Source organism: Aulonocara stuartgranti (assembly GCF_965226115.1).
Source record: "Aulonocara stuartgranti genome assembly, chromosome: 6".
In the NCBI taxonomy this organism is placed as follows: Eukaryota; Metazoa; Chordata; class Actinopteri; order Cichliformes; family Cichlidae; genus Aulonocara; species Aulonocara stuartgranti.
This window is the reverse complement of record NC_138944.1, coordinates 32,639,292-32,662,548: the sequence shown is the minus strand read 5'-3', so window position 1 is coordinate 32,662,548 and position 23,257 is coordinate 32,639,292. Positions and strand designations below refer to the sequence as shown.

Sequence of the window (23,257 nt, the reverse complement as noted above, 5' to 3'; positions counted from 1 at the left end):
GTCTGAACCTTATTGGAGAAGCTGAGTGAGGAGGTTACATGTGAAAAGCTTATTGTCTGTACTTGTCACCATCGGAGGGGGAGCGTGTCATCTCCTACTACAGCTGCTCCCTCAGCAGACTGGAGAGGAACTATTTTGTCACCCGTCGAGAGCTGCTGGCCATCATTCTGGGTCTCCGCCATTTCAGACCATACCTCTACAGAAAGAAGTTTCTTCTGCGCACAGACCATGCGTCCCTCACTTGGCTGCTCAACTTTAAAGAACCGGAGGGACAGCTAGCCCGGTGGTTGGAGACGCTGCAGGATTACCACTTTGAGGTTCATCATCGGGCGGGACGTCTCCACACCAATGCAGATGCCCTTTCCTCCAGCTGGTTCATGGTGCGGCAGGGTCAGGACATCCTGGGACCCTTCCCCACCACTGACCAGGGGAACCGCTACGTTCCGGTTGCCCCGACCAGAGCGCTGTTACCACGGCTGAGTGTCGGGTCAATGAGATGTTTTGCCGGTTCGGGGTACCAGAGGAACTGCACAGTGACCAGGGCCGGAATTTCGAGGCAGTGTTGTTTAAGGAGGTCTGTCAGTGGATGGGTATGAGGAAGACCCGGACGGCACCCCTAGAGCGGTCCAGGAATCTACGAAATGCACTCCAGCGACCTTGATGTTTGGGCATGAGCTTTGTACCCCAGTACACTTGGTGTTCAGATCCTCCCGTGAGCAGGAAGGGGGCAGGGACCCTAGATTGGACTACCTCCAAAACCTCTGGGCCCGGCTACCGGAGGTGCACCAGTTGACCAGGCAGGCGCTCTGGGATGCAGACTTCCGGCAGAAGCGAGCTTATGATACCCGCTGAAAGGGGGAGGACTGTTGCCAGGTCAGCAGGTGTGGGCCTACAGCCCGGAGAGGAAGAAAGGGCTTTTCCCAAAACTGATGAGTCAGTGGGTTGGACCCTGCACTGTTCTCGAGGGGCTGTCCGATGTGGTCTAACGGAACAGGGTGGTCGTACTCCATCGTGATCGCCTGGCACCCTGTCAGCCCTTGAGTCCACCCATGGAGGGGTCAGGATCCCAGCTTCAATGGCAGGCCCCCGACCTGGCCTCAGAGACAGCTGGGGGACCAGCGGAACGTCCTTAATGACGTCATTGCCTTCCCCAACACCTCAGAGATTTTGCTATGGACATGCCGGTTGCTGGGGAGAGCTAACCACTCAGGTGGGTTGGGTGGCTTGTTGGGGGAGTGGGTAGTTATCTCCCATCATGCCTTGGGACATGTGCTGCTGTTAAGATGTTCTTGTTTTATTGTCTACAGTTACATGACTTTTAACTGTTCTCTTAACTGTTCTGCGGTACAAAGTCACTGTCATTGTTTGATGGAAAGAATGATTTATCATGAGTGAGTTCGGTTATGTGGTTATTGACGCTCGGAAGCACAGTGTAACACAAGCAAGTGTTTAATAGAGCTCCTCTTACCTGTTTGTTGTGGAACAGCAAGCTCAATAGCTGAGTGGTGCTTTGTTGCTAAGATTCATCTGCTCGCTACAATATAAATATATTTTGCCAAAATCTCAGATCAAAGCTCACAAAACTATTTCAACAACCACTAATGAGCAAAAACAGCAAATGACAGAAGGTAAACAGATTCCACACAAAGATGTAAAGCGCGGATTGTTCACCCAACGGCACGTACACGTCGGTGCTGAAAGCTGACATCAGAATCAGAATCAGAATACTTTATTGATCCCTGGGGGAAATTATTTTTTGTTACAGTGCTCCATTTTAAACCAACATTAAGACAAGACAGACAATACGCTAACTAAGAATAGTACAATATATACATATATATACATACATACATACATAAGTCACTTATAAATAAATATTTGGATAAGAAACATGTGTAGTTGTAGCAGCAAACAGTGTGTTAAGTGGATGCGTTGTACAGGGAGATGGCCACAGGCAGGAATGATTTCCTGTGTCGTTCAGTGGTGCTTTTCGGTAATCTCAGTCTCTCACTGAACGAGCTCCTGTGACTGACCAACATGTCATGGAGTGGGTGGGAGGTGTTATCCAACATTGTCTTTATCTTGGACAGCATCCGCCTCTCCGACACCACCTTGAGGGAGTCCAGCTCCATCCCTACAACATTGCTGGCCTTACGGATCAGTTTATTAAGTCTGTTGGCATCTGCGACCCTCAGCCTGCTCCCCCAGCATGCAACAGCATAGAGGATCGCACTGGCCACCACAGACTCATAGAAAATCCTCAGCATTTTCTGGCAGATGTTGAAGGACCTCAGTCGCCTCAAAAAATAGAGACGACTCTGGCCCTTCCTGTAAAGTGCTGTGGTGTTTTTAGCCCAGTCCAGTTTATTGTCAATGTGTACTCCAAGGTATTTATAGTCCTCCACAATGTCAACACTGACCCCCTGGATTGAAACAGGGGTCAAGTGTTTCCTGGTCTTCCTGAAGTCCACGATCAGTTCCTTGGTCTTTGCCACGTTGAGCTGCAGATGATTCTGCTCACACCACGTGACAAAGGAGTCGACCACAGCCCGGTACTCTGTCTCATCATCCCTGCTGATGCATCCAACCACCGCAGAGTCATCAGAAAACTTCTGAAGATGGCAGGTCTCTGTGCAGTGGCTGAAGTCTGTGGTGTAGAGGGTGAAGAGGAAGGGGGAGAGGACAGTCCCCTGTGGTGCCCCTGTGTTGCTAATCACCTTGTCAGACACACACTGTGGGAGACGTACATATTGTGGTCTTCCTGTCAGGTAATCAACAATCCAGGACACCAGAGAAGCATCCACCTGCATTGCTGCTAACTTATCACCCAGGAGGGTCGGCCTGATGGTGTTGAAAGCACTGGAAAAGTCAAAAAACATGACCCTCACAGTGCTCGCCGGCTGGTCCAGATGGGTGTAGACACGATTGAGCAGGTAGATGATGGCGTCCTCTGTTCCGAGACGAGGCTGATAAGCGAACTGAAGGGGATCCAGATGTGGTCTTACTATGGGTCGCAGCTGGTCCAGGATGAGCCTTTCCAGGGTCTTCATGATGTGGGAGGTCAGTGCCACGGGCCTGTAATCCTGGGGGCCACTGGGACGAGGCGTCTTTGGTACAGGGACGAGGCATGATGTCTTCCACATCACCGGGACCCTCTGCAGACTCAGACTCAGCATAAACAGTTTATGAAAGACTCCACACAGCTGGGGGGCACAGGCCTTGAGGACAAGGGGACTCACTCCGTCTGGTCCAGCAGACTTGCCTGAGTGAAGTCTCCTCATTTGCATCTCAACCTGGTATTGAGTGAAGGTGATGGGTGGGGGAGGGGTGTCAGGAATCTCACAGGAGGCAACATGTGAAGAGAGAGGCTGGCACAGTGGTGTGGCTCTGGATTCCAGGCTGACTGCAGGTGAGGTTGTGGGGGTGGGAGCAGACACTGTGGTGTCGAATCTATTGAAAAACAGATTCAACTCGTCGGCTCTATTCTCACCTCCCTCAGCTCCCCTGCTGTTGGTTGGCCTGAATCCAGTGATGGTCTTCATGCCCCTCCACACCTCTCTCATGCTGTTCTGCTGGAGTTTCCACTCCAGCTTCCTCCTGTAATTGTCCTTAGCCTCTCTGATCTTGTCCTTTAGTAACACCTGGACCTTCCTCACCTCCTCTTTGTTGCCCCCTCTGAAAGCCCTCTTCTTGTTGTTGAGGAGGGCTTTGATGTCCTTAGTCACCCACGGCTTGTTATTTGGGTAACAATGAACAGTCTGAGCTGGAACAATGGAGTCGGTGCAGAAAGTTATGTAGTCTGTGATACACTCAGTAAGCCCATTGATGTCCTCGGCGTGAGGCTCACAGAGTGTTTCCCAGTCGGTCACCTCGAAACAGCCCTGTAGTTCCGCTATTGCCTCCTCTGACCACCTCCTAACAGTCCTGGTGGTCACAGGTTCCCTCCTCACAATTGGCACATAGCGGGGGGTGAGGTGAATCAGGTTATGATCTGACCTACCAAGTGGGGGGAGGGAGGAGGAGCTGTATGCATCCTTGACGTTAGCATACAGTAAGTCTAAAGTTTTCTCTCCCCTGGTGGGACAGTCCACATATTGTTTGAATGTTGGTAGTGTATTGTCCAGTGATACATGGTTGAAGTCACCCGAGATCACAATAAAGGCACTCGGGTGCTGAGTCTGTAGCCGAGCTATGGCAGAGTGGATAGTGTCACATGCAGCTGTGGGGTTAGCAGAGGGGGGAACATAAACAGCCACCAAGATGACGTGAGAGAATTCCCTGGGTAAATAATACGGCCTGAGTCCAACAGCACACAGTTCAGTGTCCGGGCAACAAATCCTTTCTTTGATTGTTATGTTGGCAGGGTTACACCACCGGTTGTTAACTAAAACAGCAAGCCCACCTCCTTTACGCTTACCGCTAGCGATGCTGTCCCTGTCCGCCCGAACAGTGTGGAAGCCTTCCACGGAAGCATTCTCATCGGGAATGACCTGGTGCAGCCATGATTCGGTGAAACACATCAGGCTACACTCTCGGTATTCCCTCTGACTCCGTACCAGTGCTGAGAGCTCGTCGATTTTACTTGCCAACGATCGCACATTTCCCATCACGATAGACGGCAGACACGGTTTAAACCTCCTCCTCGCTTCGAGCCTCCGCTGTCTCACCGTCACCTTTTTTCTTCTCTTCTGTCCTTGACCTCTGCATCCCCGATGTGTTTTCCTCCAAATTTCAGCTGGTACTTCTGCGGGCACTTCTGCGGGCCTGGCCAGCGAGCCGGCCGGCATCAGGGCGATCAGCTGATCTCTGGAGTAAACAGTCCGTGCGTGTAGATGTGCCGCGGTCCCGTTCCATGATAAAAGTAACAGTTCCACGGCCACCAGAAGAACAAAAACTCTCTCAATCCACATGATTGAGTAAGAGATAGAAAACGGAGGAAAATACAAGTCAGAAAAAAAAAAAGAATACGTAAGAAAAAAAGAGCTAAACTAAGAGAAAAGCAGGAGCGACTGTAACAGGCTGCACGCTGGTTGGCGCATGCGCACTTAAATGTCTCACAGATCTCACAGATTCTGAATCTGCAGGTTTGGTCATTCTCTGACCAAAATTCCCTGAATCAGCAGCAAAAGAAGATCAAAACTACGCTTCATATTTGATAAACATCATCATGAATTCCCTCTAACTTTTGCTGTTTTGCTTCCTCCACGATGAAATCACACTTCCTGCACAACTCACTCTCTCTCAAAGACCAGTTTCCCATCAAAAATCTGTTTTCTGCATTATTTGCTTGCTCATTACGCAACAGTCCGCCGTTGTGTACAGACTGGTGAGCTGTTTTGTTCTGTTTTTTAAAAAATGACACCAAGAAACCTGCCTTTGTGCTTTTCAATACTGAATAAATGTAAACTTTTGAGAATGACGCCAAAATTGCAAAAGGCTTAGCTGTGTCTCTAATAAAACCTCTGTAACTTTGCTCTGCTTCATTTCAGCAGCATCAGGCAATGTTCATATGTTGATTGATGGTTTTCTTTCATTTTTGATCTACTGCAGAATATTTTGAAGGTTATCTGCTATAAGAAGATGTTTTTCTGTGTTTTATCCTCAGTTACTTTGACACAAAAGCATCTGCTGTGATGCTTACACATCTGATGAAGTCTCACAAGTGTCAGCTTTGTTTTTATACATAGATATAAAAACATAGATATGTACTGATAAATGATGAGAAATATAATATTTCTGATGGAGTCAAAATTGAATCAAATCAAATACCCAGCAGCATTTAAGACCCTTTCATTGTGTGTAATTGCTCTCACTGTCAGAAGAGGGAGACAAAAGGCAGTTGACCTGCTAAAATGAAATAAAAAAATAAAAATACATTACCATTCGCTGAATCTAAGCTGAGAATATAGCCACGTAAACTTCAAAATTAATCGTGCTACTTCTATAATCAGTGATATCATCAATAAATGTTTCTAAACTGGATCCACTAACAGCCATTCATGCCCATATGAATATTGCCTCCACCACGTTCAGCAGAAAGCTGTTCCTTTCTGCAGGCTTTTCTGTTCCCACTGTCTGTAGTCTTCATACAGCAATAAGCGTTTGGATCACTCTCTCTTAGATCATTGATGGTTAAAGTTGGGTTTTTCCCTTCAAACATGTTGTACGGTACATTTTGTCCATCCACAGAGAGCTCACTCTGAACATAATTTCCTTTGCAGTCTATTGTGAACCATTTTCTGCTTGAAGTCAGATGTTGACGTGAGCAGTTTAGAACCACTGATGAACCTTTGAAAGCACAAATTCTGAGTTGTGCATTTGGTGGAAGTTTTAAAATAATCTGCAAACATCCGGTAGGCATTATTTGAAGTGGGTTTAAGTACATATTGTTATATGGAGAAACTCTGGTCAAACACCTAAGCAGTCTCTGAAGATGGGTGCGGTTCACTCATGTCTTCTATGGCTTGACCAAACTAACAGAACAAGAAATTCCAAAACATCACATGAGTCTATACCTTCAGTTCAGCTCATCCTTTGAAAACCTTCCCTTTGAGAGCGAAAGAGAGAAAATTATGACCATGTTTTCTACTTAGACATTGCCTAAAGATTTACATCCCAAATCCTTCCTCCTTATTCCCTGAGATAAGGACACAGAGTCTCACTACCTGTTTTACATCTCACATGAACTTACAATCGCCCCACTGTGTTTGTGATAGGGCACAAAGACACATTTGTAGTGTCTATTCTACATGCATATAACTAAGTGAGAAAGTGATATTACCATTACTAAAGTGACCAATATATAAGAAAAGAAATTTGCCACCACATGCTCCATTAACACCTTGAACAGAAACTTTGATTAGCAAACAGCTTCATTATCCTACTATTATTATCTCTCTTTATTCAAAGATTAATGATAGAAAAGTCACAATCTTAAATACTTGACTTTAGGAATTAATATGAACTCAGATTCCTCAAATTTAAACTATACAATCTGTAATTTTTTTTCAAATATTTCTTCTTAGATAAAGTTATTTACAATTATTATATAAGGACTCATAAATAATCACTAATACCTGAGATATAAAAGATGATACCGCCAAAATACCAAAATCACTGCCTGTGTCATCATGATAATTTTTGTATCAATAAGTATCAACTCTGCTGCATGCAGTTATGTTTAAATTCATTAAACATTCATTTGAGATGCTTGAATTGGTTGAGCAGAAAGCTGAGGAGGTCTTAAAACTGTTGTCCGTATCTGATGATGATGGTTTAAAGTCCAAACTTTAATGATCAAAAGCTCGAGTGATGTCGACTTTAATCTGCTCTTAAGTTAAAATTTTATTGTATTTATATTTTAATGCAGAGAAAGATGATTTTTTGTGTTTGTTTTACTTTGTGCCTTTTGTTTTGTTTAACATATCTATAATTACTCTTTGAGCTCTCTAATTGAATTGTATTCTGGGTTTGAAGAGTTAACATTAACGTTGTTTTGCTGGCCTCTGGTGGTTTAACTCGTCAACTTATTGCAGCAAATTACAACCTCATGCACTCCTGACCCTTCGATATGCCTGCTGGGTGTGGCTTATCGTTCCAGCCTTAGTGCTTTCATTAGTAAACAGCTTTGTTATCTTTCTTTATTATCTCTCTTTTTGAGCGTTCATTAATTAATCTCTGAAAAATCTGAAGTACTGTACATCAGGAATAAATATGACCTCAGTGTCCTCAACATCATGATTGTTGTAGTCCAGGCCTTAAGCCTAAAGCTAAAAGTAAAAGCTTGAACCATAAAAGAGACAAAGTAAGTCATCGGTCAAACTGAACAGTCCTCTTTGTCAGAGTGAAGGTGAGGGGGACGGAATGACTGCTGTTTCATGTTGACTGGTTTCACACTTTAAGCAGCTTTGAAACTAAAACTAAACTTCCTTCCTCTTCCTTTGAATCTTCTTTGTACTTGTATTGTGTGTGTCCGGCCTGAAAAACATTTAAAGGAAAATACAAATACCTTCTGTATCATCACACACACACTTGTGCTGTATACACTTGCATGGAATATTCATATTCATATAACTCTACAAAAAGTAATTTCCAGAAACTTAAAAGTGGACACACCTTAACTCACAAACTGACCTAATTACAAAGACATAGCTTTTATAGTGGTTTGGCCTAACCATTTACACACAAAACAAAAACACAGTAACATCAACTAAGCACAAAATAACACAAGTAAACCTAAACCACTCCTGTTCCTGATAAGCACATGGTTGGTCCTTCTGAGCAGGCATTTTGAGTCCTCAGCCACGCCTTTTGCCCAGACAGGAAACAACCACCAACCAAAACAAGATAACTCAAAGAAAGAGAAACATAATTAATATAACAGAAAACATTTTCATAATATCAGTGTTAGGTTTAACCAAATGATTAATGAATTATATTAAAGAAGAAAACTGCAAAACAAACTAATAAAGTGAACAAATGGCCTGATTTACCCATGTGTGGCTGATGCCATCACAGCTGCATCAAAAACAGTGACATATTCTCTGATTTAAATAAATACATAAATAAACACTTGGTGACCTGTCAGATATGAACTGACACAATTTCAGAGTCCTTCTTTAACTTGTGAAGCAGTTGGGGACATGTCCACCAGAGGGCACCATTATTATAGTTCTTGATCTCAGAAGCTGGTTATTTAATGCAAAAGTCAATGTTGTTTAGAGATTTCACCACTTTTTTACTGAGCCATCCTTCAGGTATAAGTAAAATCTTTCTATTTTTTTTTCTATTTTTCTCTGACTACCCATTGTCAAGACAACTCACGATAACTGGGGTTATTTGAATCATTATGATATGCCAGGTTTTTACTAACTCGTTTGTATACTGTTACAACTTGATTTTACAAATTGTTTCTACTCTTTGATCTGTTTATCAGCTCCACAAAAAAAAGTTTTCACAGGTTAGATGAATCAAATAAAACACTGCATTTTTAAAAAGTCAATACTTTGAGTGTATTTTATAACAAGAGAAACATAAAATCAACATTACATAAGTAGTGAGTAAGTAATTGATATTTTTCCACATTTTCCCAAATGTATAATATTTCAATTACACAGTATTCCCCAGGGAATGAGTTTTGCAGTGACAGCTCCTGACACATATAGGGACCAATTTGGGACCTTCCACCTCTCCTGCAGTTTTGCCTTCTGCCCCTGAGACTTCTTGAGTTTGTTGGGTTCCTGCTCTCTGATCTTGCCATTAATTGACAAACATCTAACAACTGTGGTCCTCTGTCCTTGTAAACTACCACTTTGTCTTGTTGGCTGGCAAGAGTTAGAGGTTTACAGGACAGCTGAATGATCTATTTTAATTAGCAGCACAAACTGTTGCAGGACCCCAAATGAGGAAATCATGGATCAAAAAAAAGGAAAAAGTATAAGTAGACTGGGGAAACAAAGACTGGGGAAATTCAATTGTTTTATTACAAACATTCCTAAAAATCATTCCCACACTGTCTGAAGCTCCTTTTAAAGTAGCAGTGCACTGTGAATGAAGGCAATTCTACAAGAAGGTCACCAAACATTATTAGAGCTGTGATGGAAAATTTTAAGTGTTTTGACCTTTTTGACCTTGTGTTAAATTAATATGGCTGAATAGAAGGCTCAAAAATATCTTGTTTTGTCTTCATATAACCCTCGATTAAGATATACTTGTGTTCTGTGAACACAGCAGGTAGATAACTTGTTCCTATAAATGATGAATTAACAACAAGTTGTTAATTCATTTTTCAAACACCAAATTAAAATCTCACAAAGACAACTTATTTATAGTGTGCAGATCAATTTATATCATATTTCCATAACAATCTGGTGTCAGTGTAGTGGGATCCCTTGGCTGATCTAAAGCTAGCATGGTGGTGATGTCTTATCATGTAAGGCAGCCTTTCCAACCTCAAATCTCACATAGTTGTTAGATGAGACCAAACATGATGACAGCGAACACCTCTGTTGGAATGGCTATGAATGGACCATGTTGTCCAGTAAAAGAAGAAATTTGGGATAAAAAGTATAAAAAAAAAATTGCTGGTGAATGTAAGATGCCTTATTACAGAAGTGAGAACGTCTCCACTTTTCCACTTCTGTACATAAAAGCTTTCTTCTCACTTTCACCTTTAAAACAGGAAAAGTGTGTTTTGTGCCTTCTGGCTGAAAACACAGTATCAGTGAATACATCGCCATGCACAACATGAGAATGTGTAAGTACAATAAAAGATTACAAACATTTCCCGAAACTACCTCAAAGTAACTACATACAGTAAAATTACTTACAGTGTAATTTATGTTTCCTTTCCATCTCTTTGTTAGAGGTCTGTCTTGTGGTTTATGTCTCTGTGTTCTCTAGTTGTTCTGTCTCCCCTGTCAGCTGTATCCCCTTGTCAAGTTCCCGTCTCTGTGTTATGTTTCCTGTTTTACTTTGAAAGTCTGTGTCTCATGTAAATGCATCTGGTTTTGCTTCCTTTGTCTCGTTAGGCCTGATTTGCCCCAGCTGTGTTTCCCTCCTGTTACCCATTCCCTGATTGCTCCCTCTGTGTATTTAAGCCCTGTGTTTCTCTGTCTGTGTTGTGATCTACTGTTTATGATGCTGTGTGGGCTGGCTGTTTGCCAGAGTTTGTTTTTGGAGTCTGAGTTTTGTTACCGTTTTTGAGTTCCTGTCTGTCTCCGGAGTCTGCACTTTGGGTTAGTGATGGGTAAATGAGGCCTCGTGAAGCGTTTCAGCACATTCCCCAAATTGTATCGATACTGTGTCGACACATTGTTGCTGTTTTGCTCCATACTGACACCTGCTGGACCTTAAATATCATTGCAGGCAACTTACTTGAGACTCACAACAGACACGGATTCAAATACCTAGTCATACTTGTATATACTGTAAGGTATTGTACTTTCCATGGAATCATTTTATATGTTTTACATTGCAAACATTGCAGACATCATTAAAATGGAAGTATTGTGAATATAATATTACCCATTTAAATGTAATTGACTCAGAGTTTATAAATTTCTATTCAGAAAAATAAGTATATCCAATGTTTTTGCATTCAGTCTACTGCGTTTTTTGGGGGGTTTTTTTTACACCATTTCCCCAGCTTTGGAAATCTCACAGGCACAGATGAAGCTGGGGTACAAAAACTGTAAAGCCAGGTGGAAAAGGTTCAGATAAGATGTCTTCCTATTCCCCCAGTACGTTAAAGGATCCTGTGATCTTGGAATGTTTCTCTCCGACACTCTCCACAATACTAAGGGGTTGGCAGTCCTTTATAATAAAATTCAGGACTGCCTGGCCCAGAACAGTGTTCAGACTGGTTAAGCTGTTCAGTGTCAATATAGGCCGACCTGTGTTCATTATCGGTGTGATTGTTTCCTCATTTTCATGTTTGGCTCTGTAATGCCTAAACACTGAGGAGGTGCTTGTGTTTATGTAAAAAGCTCCGCAGAACAGATGCGACATTTAACCTGCATAAAATGAAATAAGTAATTTACACTGCAAGTCACATTATTGTTTTTCCTGTTCTGATAGATTACACTGAAACAAAGACAGACAAACTATTTGCAGTTAAAAGATCAAAATGATCCCACACAGCAGAAACTTTTCTTTCGGGCTCCATTTTGTTATGGAGAGATGTGTATTTATTTATTTTTTTTTATCTTTGCGAGAGTAATTTTTTGTTTTTTTTGGTGGCGACTCGTTCCGTTGACAGATGCGGACGCGATACCTTCTAAACACAGTTTGGCGCGTTGGCAATGAGCGATACAGCAGCTGTATCGATCATGTGACTTTTCTTAAAGCGACGCCCGCAACGATACAGGCTTCACTCTGTGAGCTTGATACAAGCGTCGGTGTGTCAGTGTTGCTGGACCCATCACTACTTTGGGTCCTTTTCCTGCCTGCACAAAGCCATTCCTTAACAGAAGATCGTGACCAGAACATGGACCCCGCAGACTCTCTTTCCTCTGAGTTCAACGCCAAGATGATGCGAATGGTGAGTCTGCTTGACTGCATTGCCCAGTCACAGGATTTACGGACTATGGCAGTTGGGCTAAGCACAGTAGATGCTATCATTAGGCATAACCCTCAGCTTACTCAGTTTGCTAAGGACACTAAGTTGGCTGGCACCATTACTGCCTGGAGAGAGCAAGTTAGGGCTGGTGAGCTTGCTCTCTCACTCACTAAATCTTCCCCATCGCTGATTCAGCAAGACACACACTCTCCACCTGCCTCTACGCTGCCATGGACTTCCTCTCCTTCCACACGCCAGCCGGGACCTTGTTCACCTGTCCATTCACCAGCCTCTTTCCTGGCAGCTATGTGGTCGGAGGATCAGGAGGAGGTCTCCATTTCTTCACCGGTTCCTGTTTTCTCATCCTGAAGGAAACGGCGCCCTTGCCACGGCCACTCCTCTCCCCAGTCATCTGTTCTGCAACCTGGTCCTGCTGAAGGGTCCGAGGGGCACGTCCGGCCTTCATCTGTTCCCGCTGGTGGTTCTGGAGAACCTCACCTGCCTTTGTTTGCCTCCGCTGGACGGTCCGAGGGGCCTGTCCAGCAACAGCAACCTGCCTCTGCTGGAGGGTCCGAGGGGCCCGTCCAGCCTTCTGCCTCCTCGTCTGGTGCAGCCTCCGAGTATTCCTCCTCGTCTGGTGCAGCCTCAGCTACAGCTTCAGCTCTGCCTGGTCCTGCCCGGCCTGCCCGTCCTCGTCCTGCTCGTCCTCGTCCTGCCCGGCCACTTTCCAGGTCGTTGGCTGGACATCATTGCTGTCGTGGTCGGCCTCCGGATCTGCTCCGTCACGGTCGCTGGCTTCACGGTCGACCTCCTGAGCCGTTTTCTGGACTCTTGGGCCGTCGACCTCTGGGCCATTTTCTGGAGTCTTGGGCCGTCGACCTCCGGGCCGCCCCCCGAGCTGCCCCCCGAGCTGCCCGGGTTTGGGCTGTTGCGCTGTCGACCTCCGGGCCGGCCCCCTGAACTGTTTTTGGGAGTGGTTTCCGGGCCGCCTGCACCTTTTGTGGGCCTTTTTGTTTGGTTATTTTCTGGGCTCCAGTGTTTTCTGTTTTTGATCTCTAGGTTGTGTTTGATTTGTTTGGTTTGGTTTGTTATTTTTGCATGAATAATGCTAAACATTATTCATGCAACAATATTCTGTAGTTCACATTAGCAATTAATCTGATTTCAAAGTTTATAAATCATCTAAAATCATATAGTTAATTAATTTGCTATCATAGTCCGAAAGAACGAGATCGCGGATACAAGCGGCAGAAATGAGCTTCCTCCGAAGGGTCGCTGGCCTCTCCCTTAGAGATAGGGTGAGAAGTTCGGCCATCCGGGAGGGGCTCAGAGTAGAGCAGCTGCTGCTCCACATCGAAAGGAGCCAGCTGAGGTGGTTCGGGCATCTGACAAGGATGCCCCCTGGGCGCCTCCTGGGTGAGGTGTTCCAGGCATGTCCCACCAGGAGGAGGCCCCGGGGCAGACCCAGGACACGCTGGAGAGGTTATATCTCTCGGCTGGCCTGGGAACGCCTTGGTATTCCCCCAGATAAGCTGGAGGAGGTGGCTGGGGAGAGGGAGGTCTGGGCCTCTTTGCTTAGGCTGCTGCCCCCGCGACCCGGCCCCGGACAAAGCGGATGAAGATGGATGGATGGATGGATGGAGTCTTGTACTGGGTGTGGATATATGCAGGTGCTGGTTCGAAAGTGTCAGACTTTAGCACTTTTGAATCACACTCAGAGGTGTAAACACATCTTCAACCACAGGGATAAACACGGTTTAAATACTTTGAGTACGAATTGTGTTTTAAATTCACTCTTGTTTTTTGTGGCCTCAAATGCTGTGACATGTGGTTTCACTGATGAAAAATAAGCACAATATGAACCCAGACAATTCTGGGGGCATTTTTAAAACTTTGTTAAAAGGTATAACCTTCTCTCTAGCTCAGAGGAGACGATTGTCACCAAATGCTTGTTTAACACAGCAGTCTATGCTGCTGAGGGATTTGACCATCTTTGCTGAGCCATTCTGCAGGTATGAGGAACATTTTCATGTACTCTGCTAACCCATTGTCAGCTCTGTGCAGCAGAAGAAAACTGAGCTGTAAATGTTGTTAGTTGTCTGTCTTTTGAGGTTATGTGGCAGATTTTTACTAGAAGAGAAATTTAGTGATCACAGCTGATCAGTATTTAATGTAAATCAGGTCAGTTTTTTTGCACTTGCTGTCATTTCTCCATACTGTTACAACGGCAGATGGTTGTAATGAATTTAATAAGGTTCACATATGTACATACTAGTACTTACAACTGAATTCAGGGTTCGATTAAGAACTGACTCTTTTCTTTTATTATATTTATTTTTTATTTTACAGTGAAGACAGGTGAGTTTATTCCTATATTTTTAAGTCATCATCAGGACTCTTGGTCTTGGGGTTGCTGGCAGTGTTGCAGCACCCCCTGCAGCAAATGGCAGACATCACAACACCCACTCACAGGTGCAAAAAAAAGTAACAAAAAACAATATTAACAATAATTGAAAAAAGATATATAAACTGTTGAAATACTTCAAAAATCACTTCTTTCATTATTTTTCTCAGAAATGTGGGATTTGGGAAGTTTTTTCATAAAAAGGATCATGTTCAAATAACATTACATACTAGACACCGGCTATCACAATGGCATAAACACATTGTTTTTTGTTGTTATATATTATAGTGTCATTTAAAAAAAGAACAAAAGAAGACCATCAAATTAACGAGCTTCATCTCTTTAGAAATACTTGGAATTGTCCCAGTGCTGGCCTCTTTAATGTATCATTCTCCACCTTGGATTGGAAACATGGACCATCAGACTCACCTGTCCCTGATGAATGTCCTAACAGAAGGTTTTAACACTTTAGTCATCAGATCAATAAATTGTGAAGGAATCTGTCGCCTAAACTTCGGAGTGCCAAGCTACATCACAAATTGTTCAGTAATTTCACAGTCCTACCTTTGTTACAAAAGAATATTTGGATATTTGTGAAAAATTTTCGTTTGGGTCAGGTAAAATATTATCCATATGTGAAATGCACTATACACAGGTACACACACACACAGGTCTTTATCACCAGGTTCCACATTTATTTACAATTTTCCCCGGTTATGACTGAACACAGTCTGACAGCTGTCGGTCCCAGCCGATTTCCCTCTCCCTCCGCTCCTCTCCGTCTCACTATAAAAAGGGAAGGAAACCATTATCAGTCCAAATCGCCATCAGCTGTTCTCACCGGCATCTCCAGCACCGCCCCGTTGAGCCCACTGCACCACTCCTCCCCTGCAGCCGCGCCCGGGACCACACCTCCGCCACACCATATTTTTGATAGGTTCTTGTCAGTCGTGCACAAATAGGTTTATGTATGCCTTGACTGCTGCTTGTTAAAAACCACATAGTTGGAAGGCTAATATGCTTTTTAATGGTTACATAATGAATTTGCTTATCTGCGTGTCTTCCTAACAGGTAAGGGTTAATTATTGTCACATCTGTGTTAAAATATTGTGTCTAAGACCGTATACTTTTCTCAACAATGCAGACCAGTTGAGTTCAGTTTTGTCTGTTTTCTCTTGTCCTCTGTGTGTTGGGAAATAGTAGATAGTTACATGACTTACATACTTTAGTTATACTAGAAAGTAAAGAGACAAATTGAATACTACATACACGTTATACCTTATACCCTGCAAGATACAAGCAGGCAAGACCTCAGGTGCAAACTGTGCACCTGAGGTTTTGCCTGGTGTGGTTGACCCCAGCCTCTATCAATCTTGTGCTTAAAACTTGTTCCTTTGCTCCTATGATTAGTGCCTCTCTGCTGTTTTTCCAGCCAGGTATTATCCAGCCATTGGTAGGATTTTTCAGTGTCAGCACTTCTTCTATCTGCCGATGATATATGCTTTGCAGGAGCCTTTCCGTCTGTGATAGTTCTTGTTCTTGCTCTTTCTCAGGTTTCCGCTGCCTTAGGGATTCACTAAGCATGTGAACTGTGGACTGTGGCCATCTCCTGATGTACTCATAGATCGTTGTTGTTTCATCCTGGATAATGGTTTTGACGTTCACTTGTCCTTGAAGAGAGAGAGAGAGATTGAGAGGGGGGGGGATGTACCTGTGGTTCTACTGAAGCCTCTTCCAGTTCTGAGGGCAACAGCTCATAACACTACACCACTGGGACCTCTTTGGGCTTCACCTTTCGCATCTGATCTACTAACGTGTTGGTTTTTTTCACAGGGAGTGCTCTGGAGGAAACGTTGGTAGAGGAAGCTGCCATCCACACAGAGAAGGCAGCAGTGACCAGACAGCACTTGGACCCACTGCAGGTAGTCGGGCATAGGTGCATAGATCTAGGTGTTGCAGAGGTTGCTGTCTGGGAAATGGTCAGCTGGGTGAGTGATGCCATTTGCCAAATCCACACTATTCAAAACAAAAGGAGCAAATGGTGTATTTTTCTTTATGGAGATGTTTGAGGAGACAGCAACACCATTCAAGTGGTCAATGGAGGAATGGACTGTGCACTTGATGCCTCTTCTGAAGGGGTAGCCCAGATCGACAAATAGACAAAGCAGATGCCAACATGGCTTGACTGTGGCCAAGGGCGAAAAAATAGGCGAGGCAGTCCCTAATGCTGGGTGGGTACAACCAGAGGTTTATCCTGAACTCTGTGGCTCTAACCAGTCCCCTGACTGGAAAATTGGCTTAGATCTGGTTCAGTGGACAGACTGATGGCAAGTCACATATGAGAGGCTGAAGCAAGCACTCTGGAAATTGTCAGAGCATGAACGTCACTATAACTCTGTGGAAAAAGAGTGTTTGGTCAGCTCTTCGCGTTATTACGTGCTGGGGTGCCCATTCATCGTCTGTTCAGACCATGCGATGTTGTAAAGGTTCAACCACATTTTAAAAAACATTTTAGGTAGTACAGATGCTGGGGGCACAGATGGCTATGGCTGACTTCCTCTGTTGGCGGCATGAAGGTATGGCAGCCGGGTGCGGTTTGTGGCTGGCTGTCAGAGGGAGAGGAAGGGCAGTGTTGGAGCAGCAACACTGGGAAGAATGGCACACCTGTCATGTATTTGTGCATTTTTTTTTTCTCTCCCCATAGAAGTTGTGAGCAAGCGGAGGAGACAGATATATTTTTAATAAAAACTTTTCATGGCGGGCAGTATAACGGTGGAGGTACGTAAAGTGATGGAGCTATTTTGTGGTCCAGAAGAAGAGAGAAAAATGCCAGCACGATGACTTTAATGTTTCATCGGTTCAGTTTTACAGACATTTTGCCAAAGCTCTAAACCATCCAGTACAGTAGTTCAGCTTGCATGTGCATATAATTTGAAGTTGTGTTGTATTTTGCAGGACATGTACAACACATTTCATCAGCTGCAGCATTTCTATTTTTCTAAACACTACTACTTTTCTTACTCTTGTATTTTATTTTCCACTATGATGTATGATTTTTACTCTCTACTTATCAGTTGTGGTGTCCCTTCTGTGATAGTTCATTATTATCCCAATCAGTGAATGCTCCCTTTAAATGATTTTTTTAGTTAAATCACAACGATTCGATGCTGCAGTAGATATTAGTTTCAATTTCGTCGACTTCTGCTTCCTTGGCATAGAGCTCAGCTTCGCTGGCATGAAGATCAGCTTCTTTGGAGTAGAAATCTTGTTGATGTTGAGTATTAACCTGCATTCTGCTGTAATGAGCTGAGATGTTTTCATAAATGGGACCAGGGTGCATCTACAGAAAGAAGACAAATGATATGAGCACTGGGTTATTTAACACTAAGGATTCAGTTTTTGCCTCATTCAAATAAAGAAATTACTTTTTTTGCAAATGTTGTACATTTTGCAAAAAGTTTTGATGTATGATATCTATCAGATTTAAATAGTTTAGTTTTTTCCTTTCATTCTTTGTATGCAGTAAAACACAGCAATTTTTAAAATTGAAACAAAAAGGAGTACATTTTTTGATTTATTATTGTCATTAATCGAGCTAAAAGTATTTCTTATTATTCAATTAATCAATGGAATAATTGATGAAATACTGAATTACTAAAATAACCAATAGCTGCAGCCCTAATGGCTAGCATTTTGTGCAGAGGATGGTCAGGATTTTTTATGGATAACAGTTCAGTGGTCTCCTCCCCAAAAGAGCTTTAGATGTGTGCAGATGCAGCTGATGATACTGTGTCATAATGTGAATGTGTTTTAGTCACATAAAAAATACAACTGTTGAGTAGAAACATGATCGAGGTAGGTGGTGAGCTCCAGTGACAAAAAGGCTACAAGAGGTTAGGATGTAAGTGAGAAAAAAAAGCATGATGAGTGATTTTAAAGTTTTTCTGTGATGGAGAATAAATTATTATTCCTGTGAAGAGAAAATGAGAGGTTTTTTTAACCTGTTTATTATCTGAAGTTTCTTGTCTTGGAGACTGACTGGAAGTCCTCTTTTTTCTATTGCACAAAAAGAAATAAATAAAATGTTAAAACATTTGGTAAATGTAGTGATTTTTAGATAGCGTTTCTCTGCACTCCTGGAGTACTCAAAGCGCTCTATACAACATGCCACATTCACTCTATGCTTTCTCACTAGCATACACATTCATACTCTGATGGATGCATCGGAGAGCAAGTGGTGGTTAGTATCTTGCCCAAGGATATTTGGCATGCAGACTGAGGGAGCCAAAAATCAAACCACCAACCTTTTGATCAACAGATGACCTGCTCTAACTCCTGAGCTACCGTTTAACCATGACAGGTATGACAGATGAGACAGTGTAGCTTACCTCCTGCACCAGTAGACAGTGAGAGGTATTAAAAGGAGCAGAGCTGCAGAAACTCCTGCAGCTGCTGGTGTCCATGTTCCTGTGATACTTTGGACAGTGAGAGTCTTTGGAGCAGAGCTGATATCTTTGTTGGTTTTCACAGCACAGGAGTAGCTTCCTGCATCCTCCCTGCTGACTGGGTCTAGGATCAGATGTTTGTTCTGGTTCTCTCTCGGGGTCAGAGGTCGACTGTTCAAGTACCAAATGTAGTTTGTGTTGTCAGTCAGAGGACAGCTGGTACTGCAGGTCAGTGTGACTCTCTGACCCTCTGTCACCACTGCAGAAGGACTCATCTTCACTCTCAGCTCTGAAAGAAGAACATACAATAATAATAATTATTATTATTATTAGACTCCAGACTCCGTCAGTGTCATTTTTAAATCATGTTTAGTGAGTAATGCCATGTTTTAAGTGAAAAAAGCTCAGTTCTTCATTTCTGTGACATTTTACAGGGATTGTTTGCTTTATTTCATTGTATTTGTCTGACAACTGGGGTTATTAATTTCTTTTCAGCTATTCATGCCATTATTGTTACTGTTCTAGGTTACGTGTGGGTTATATAGATGTTTTCTTAATATTCCACCTTGTGATATTTGCTCAATCCAACATGAAACTTGAATAACTATCATTTTCTTAATTTCTGTGAACAGGAAAATGAATTTTTGTGTGTATTTGATATATAGCAAAGTGCTCATTAGAAAATATTTGATCAGGATTATAAAATAGTTTTATATATTTTAAAAGTCAAAAATAATGTTTTTTTCACTTGATCTGACTGTACAAAAAAAAAAAAATACACCGAAAGGGTGAATTTTTCTATAAAAGGAAAATGTCTGTTTGCTTTTGATTCTTGCTCTGTAATGGAATATTTTCACAATCCTGTTAATGAGTAAAGTCTGCTGAGTGAAGAGTTTAGATTTACCTGTGACAATCAAAAATACTCCAGGCAGATCAGACTGTGTCCATCCTTCATGATCTCTCTTGAATCTGAATGTGTATCCTCCTGAGTCATTCTTCTTCAGGTTGTTGATGGTCAGGATGTGTTGGTTCTTCATGTTGTCCTGATACTCCACACCACCTGCAGCCTCAATCAGCCTTTTAACTTCCTCATCACCACTTCTCAGTTTTTTACTCCAACATTTAAACTCTGGCTTCATGTTATCAGGATGTGAGTATTCACTTGTGATGTTGACTGAAGATCCTTCCAGAGCACAGATTCTCCTGCTGACATAATTCACTCTCCAGCAGTTTTTATCCTGAACACCTGAAATATAGATGGATTATGAAATGACTGACTGGTCTATATTTCAGGATGTCAGTGAATCAATAATTTTTTTTAACACATACAAACTTCTGTAGATTGAAGACGTTTGTGGCTTTTAACTGCACAAGAAAATGTGCCTCTTGAAGAGTTTTGAACTGAATAATGTTGATTCTCATAATAGCTTTGTTTGTTGTGGTACCAGAGGTAGATAGTCTGAGGGTCTGTCAGGTTACATCTTGTACTACAAGCCAGTGTAACAAACCCAGAAATGGAAGAAGTCCTTTGAACATGAAGCTCTGTTGATAAAAGATAAATACACTTCCCGTTACTGTGCATAGATACATTCATAAAGTTTATATAATTCATACAAATGTTGGACTCAACAAATCTGACATGTGAGTTTTGGTGGTGTTATTTTTGTACCACTTCACCTCTGGGATATGTGATGGAGCACGGCTCATCCACTGGTGTCTGTTTATAAGAACACATGTCTCCATAAGCATAAGTCACACTGAAGCAGGTTGCTGTGATGGAATCTGAAGAAAAAGTAATGCAATTAAATATTTGTAAGAAGATTATTTTTATATTTAGAATTGAGATTTCTGTTCATATTGAATTTATTTATTGTCAAATAATATAGCAGAATAAGCATCATGACTCACCCACAGAGACTTGAGGGGCTCTGAGATGCTCGTAGCCTTTGACAGCACAGGAGTATGTGACTGCTTCCTCACTGCTGAGCAGCTCTTGGTACCAGGGAGACCAGTCCTCATAGAGAAACTCTCTGTTCTTGTACCAGATGTAGGCTGCAGGCTTTTCAGTCAGAGGACAGCTGCTGCTGCACATCAGTGTTACTGTCTGTCCCTCTGTGGCAGGAATCACCTTTACCTGCAGCTCTGAAAGGATGATGGAGAACAACTTATACAATGATGTCATTTGGAAAGTAATTCATGAGTAAAAGTCACTGTACCTGCAACAACTTGAAGAGTAATTCTGTTGAGCCAACAGAGTTGTGGACTGTCGGTAGTCTTCATACAGCAGTAAGCGTTTGCATCACTCTCTCTTAGATCATTGACGGTTAAAGTTGGGTTTTTCTTATCAGAGATGTTGTACGTTACACGTTGTCCATCCACAGAGAGCTCACTCTGAACATAATTTCCCTTCCATTGGACAGTGAACCATTTTCTGCTTGAAGTCAGATGTTGATGTGAGCAGTGCAGATCCACTGATGAACCTTTGAGAGCACAGATCCTGGTTTCTCCTCCATTAACACCTTAAACAGAAACTTTCTTTAGAAAAAAACCTTTCAGTCAAAAAGAGAGAGATATTCTGTAGTTTACATTAGGAACTAATCTGAACTCAAAGTTGTCATCTATAAATCATGTAGTAGGATTAGCTATGGTTACTTTCATTCTTAAATAGGGACAAATAAATAATCACTGATACCTGTGATGTAAATGATGACACCCACAAAGAGACGACAAGCATTCCTGAGCGGCATGATTGTTGTAGTCCAGACTTTAACGTTTAACATTGACAGTGAAAGCTTGAATAAAAAAAAAAAAAAAAGTAAGTCATCGGTCACCTAAGCTGTTCTCCTTTTCAGAGTGAAAGGTTAGGGGGGGAAGATTGACTGTTGTTTCATATTCAGTGGTTTCACATCTTGTGCAGCTTTGAGGCTAATACCAAACTTCCTTCCTTTTCCTTTCAATCTTTTGTCGACTCTGCTGTGTGCACTTGTATTTTAAATAAATGTGCAATAAATAGTCACCTCAGGTGCTTTAAGCTGTTCAGAAGAAAGCTGTGTGTTGAAGCTTTTGTCCATATCTAATTATGGTGGTTTATGGTTTGTGATGAATACAAACGACTGTGGTGATCAAGAAACCCCAGATTCAAGCTCACTGTGCAACATGAACTGCTGTGGAGATGCAGACTTTTTTTTTATACTGGTTACACATGGGTGCTGGGTGTGGCCTAAAAGTGACAGCTTTTACCACATTTGAGCAACACTCAGAAGTGACAACAGGTCTTCAACCACAGAGATAAACACTGTAAATTTTTAAATGAAAATTGTGTTCAACATTCACTCTTGTTGTTTCCTGCCTCAGATTCTGTGATTTATTGTTTGAATGCTGAAAAACAAGCACAATTTCAGATTCCTTTAGCACCTTCTCTCTTGTTCTGTTGTTTAGTAATTTGAGACCAGAAGGGACCATAATTACTGCTCATTGTGTCAGCAACTCCATGTTTAATGCAACAGTCTTGATGCTGAGGGATCTGATCATCTTTTCTGAGCCATTCTGCACACGTTGGTAACATTTTCTATTGTTCTCTGCTTAACCTTCAACAAGTGAGGACTGTAAATGTCATTACTCAATTATGTTATGTGCCAAGTTTTCACCAATCTTTTTATATTTTACACTCAGGGACAATTGATTTTAATGATTGCTGAGCACTAAGAATTGTAATACTTTTGGTTTTACTGTCATATTTTTACTGTTACTATCAAGTGAGGGTGTGTGCCAAGCAACGAGAGAACCCAAAATGCAGGACTTGGCAGACAGGCTTAACTAAACTCAAACAGCTTTATTGCCAGAGCTCAGGAACAAAAACCTAAACTGAAAACTTGAACAGAGGGAAATTTGAATAGACTTGAAAAGACATGAGGCTATGGGGGAAAGAGACACTGCTGGGAAAACAAGGTGCAAGTGAACAGAATCAATTAATGAAAACGAGCAAAGAAAAACTGAACACAACACACACAGGGCAAAAGACTATCAAAATAAAACAGGAAACCAACACTTAGACTGAGACTAACACCTGATTTTGACAGGCCAAAGTAAACACAAAGACAAACTCACTAAACATGGACACAGAAACGTAGATGAGGCATAGACAACACAGGAGGACCAGAAAAACTTGAGAATAACAAAGAAAACGATGAATACAAAATCAGAATGAAAACCTAACCAAAGCAAAGGTAATATTTAAACTAAAAACTACAAATGGTAGTGATATTTCCCAAACAGAAAACACTGGGTACAAAACCCAGTATCGTGACAGTTATAGCATTAATGCTCGTAATAAACATGGATAAAGTTCCA

At 42.3% G+C, this 23,257-nt stretch overlaps 1 long non-coding RNA gene across 1 annotated transcript; it reads right to left on the bottom strand.

Moving 5' to 3' along the window:
* Positions 1-20,398: 20,398 nt before the first annotated feature.
* On the bottom strand, positions 20,399-21,049 carry LOC309709110. The gene is made up of 3 exons (XR_014277426.1): positions 20,816-21,049; positions 20,585-20,689; positions 20,399-20,449 (listed from the first exon to the last, which is right to left on the bottom strand). It is a non-coding gene; the product is annotated as an uncharacterized lncRNA (long non-coding RNA).
* Between the last annotated feature and the right edge of the window lie 2,208 nt (positions 21,050-23,257).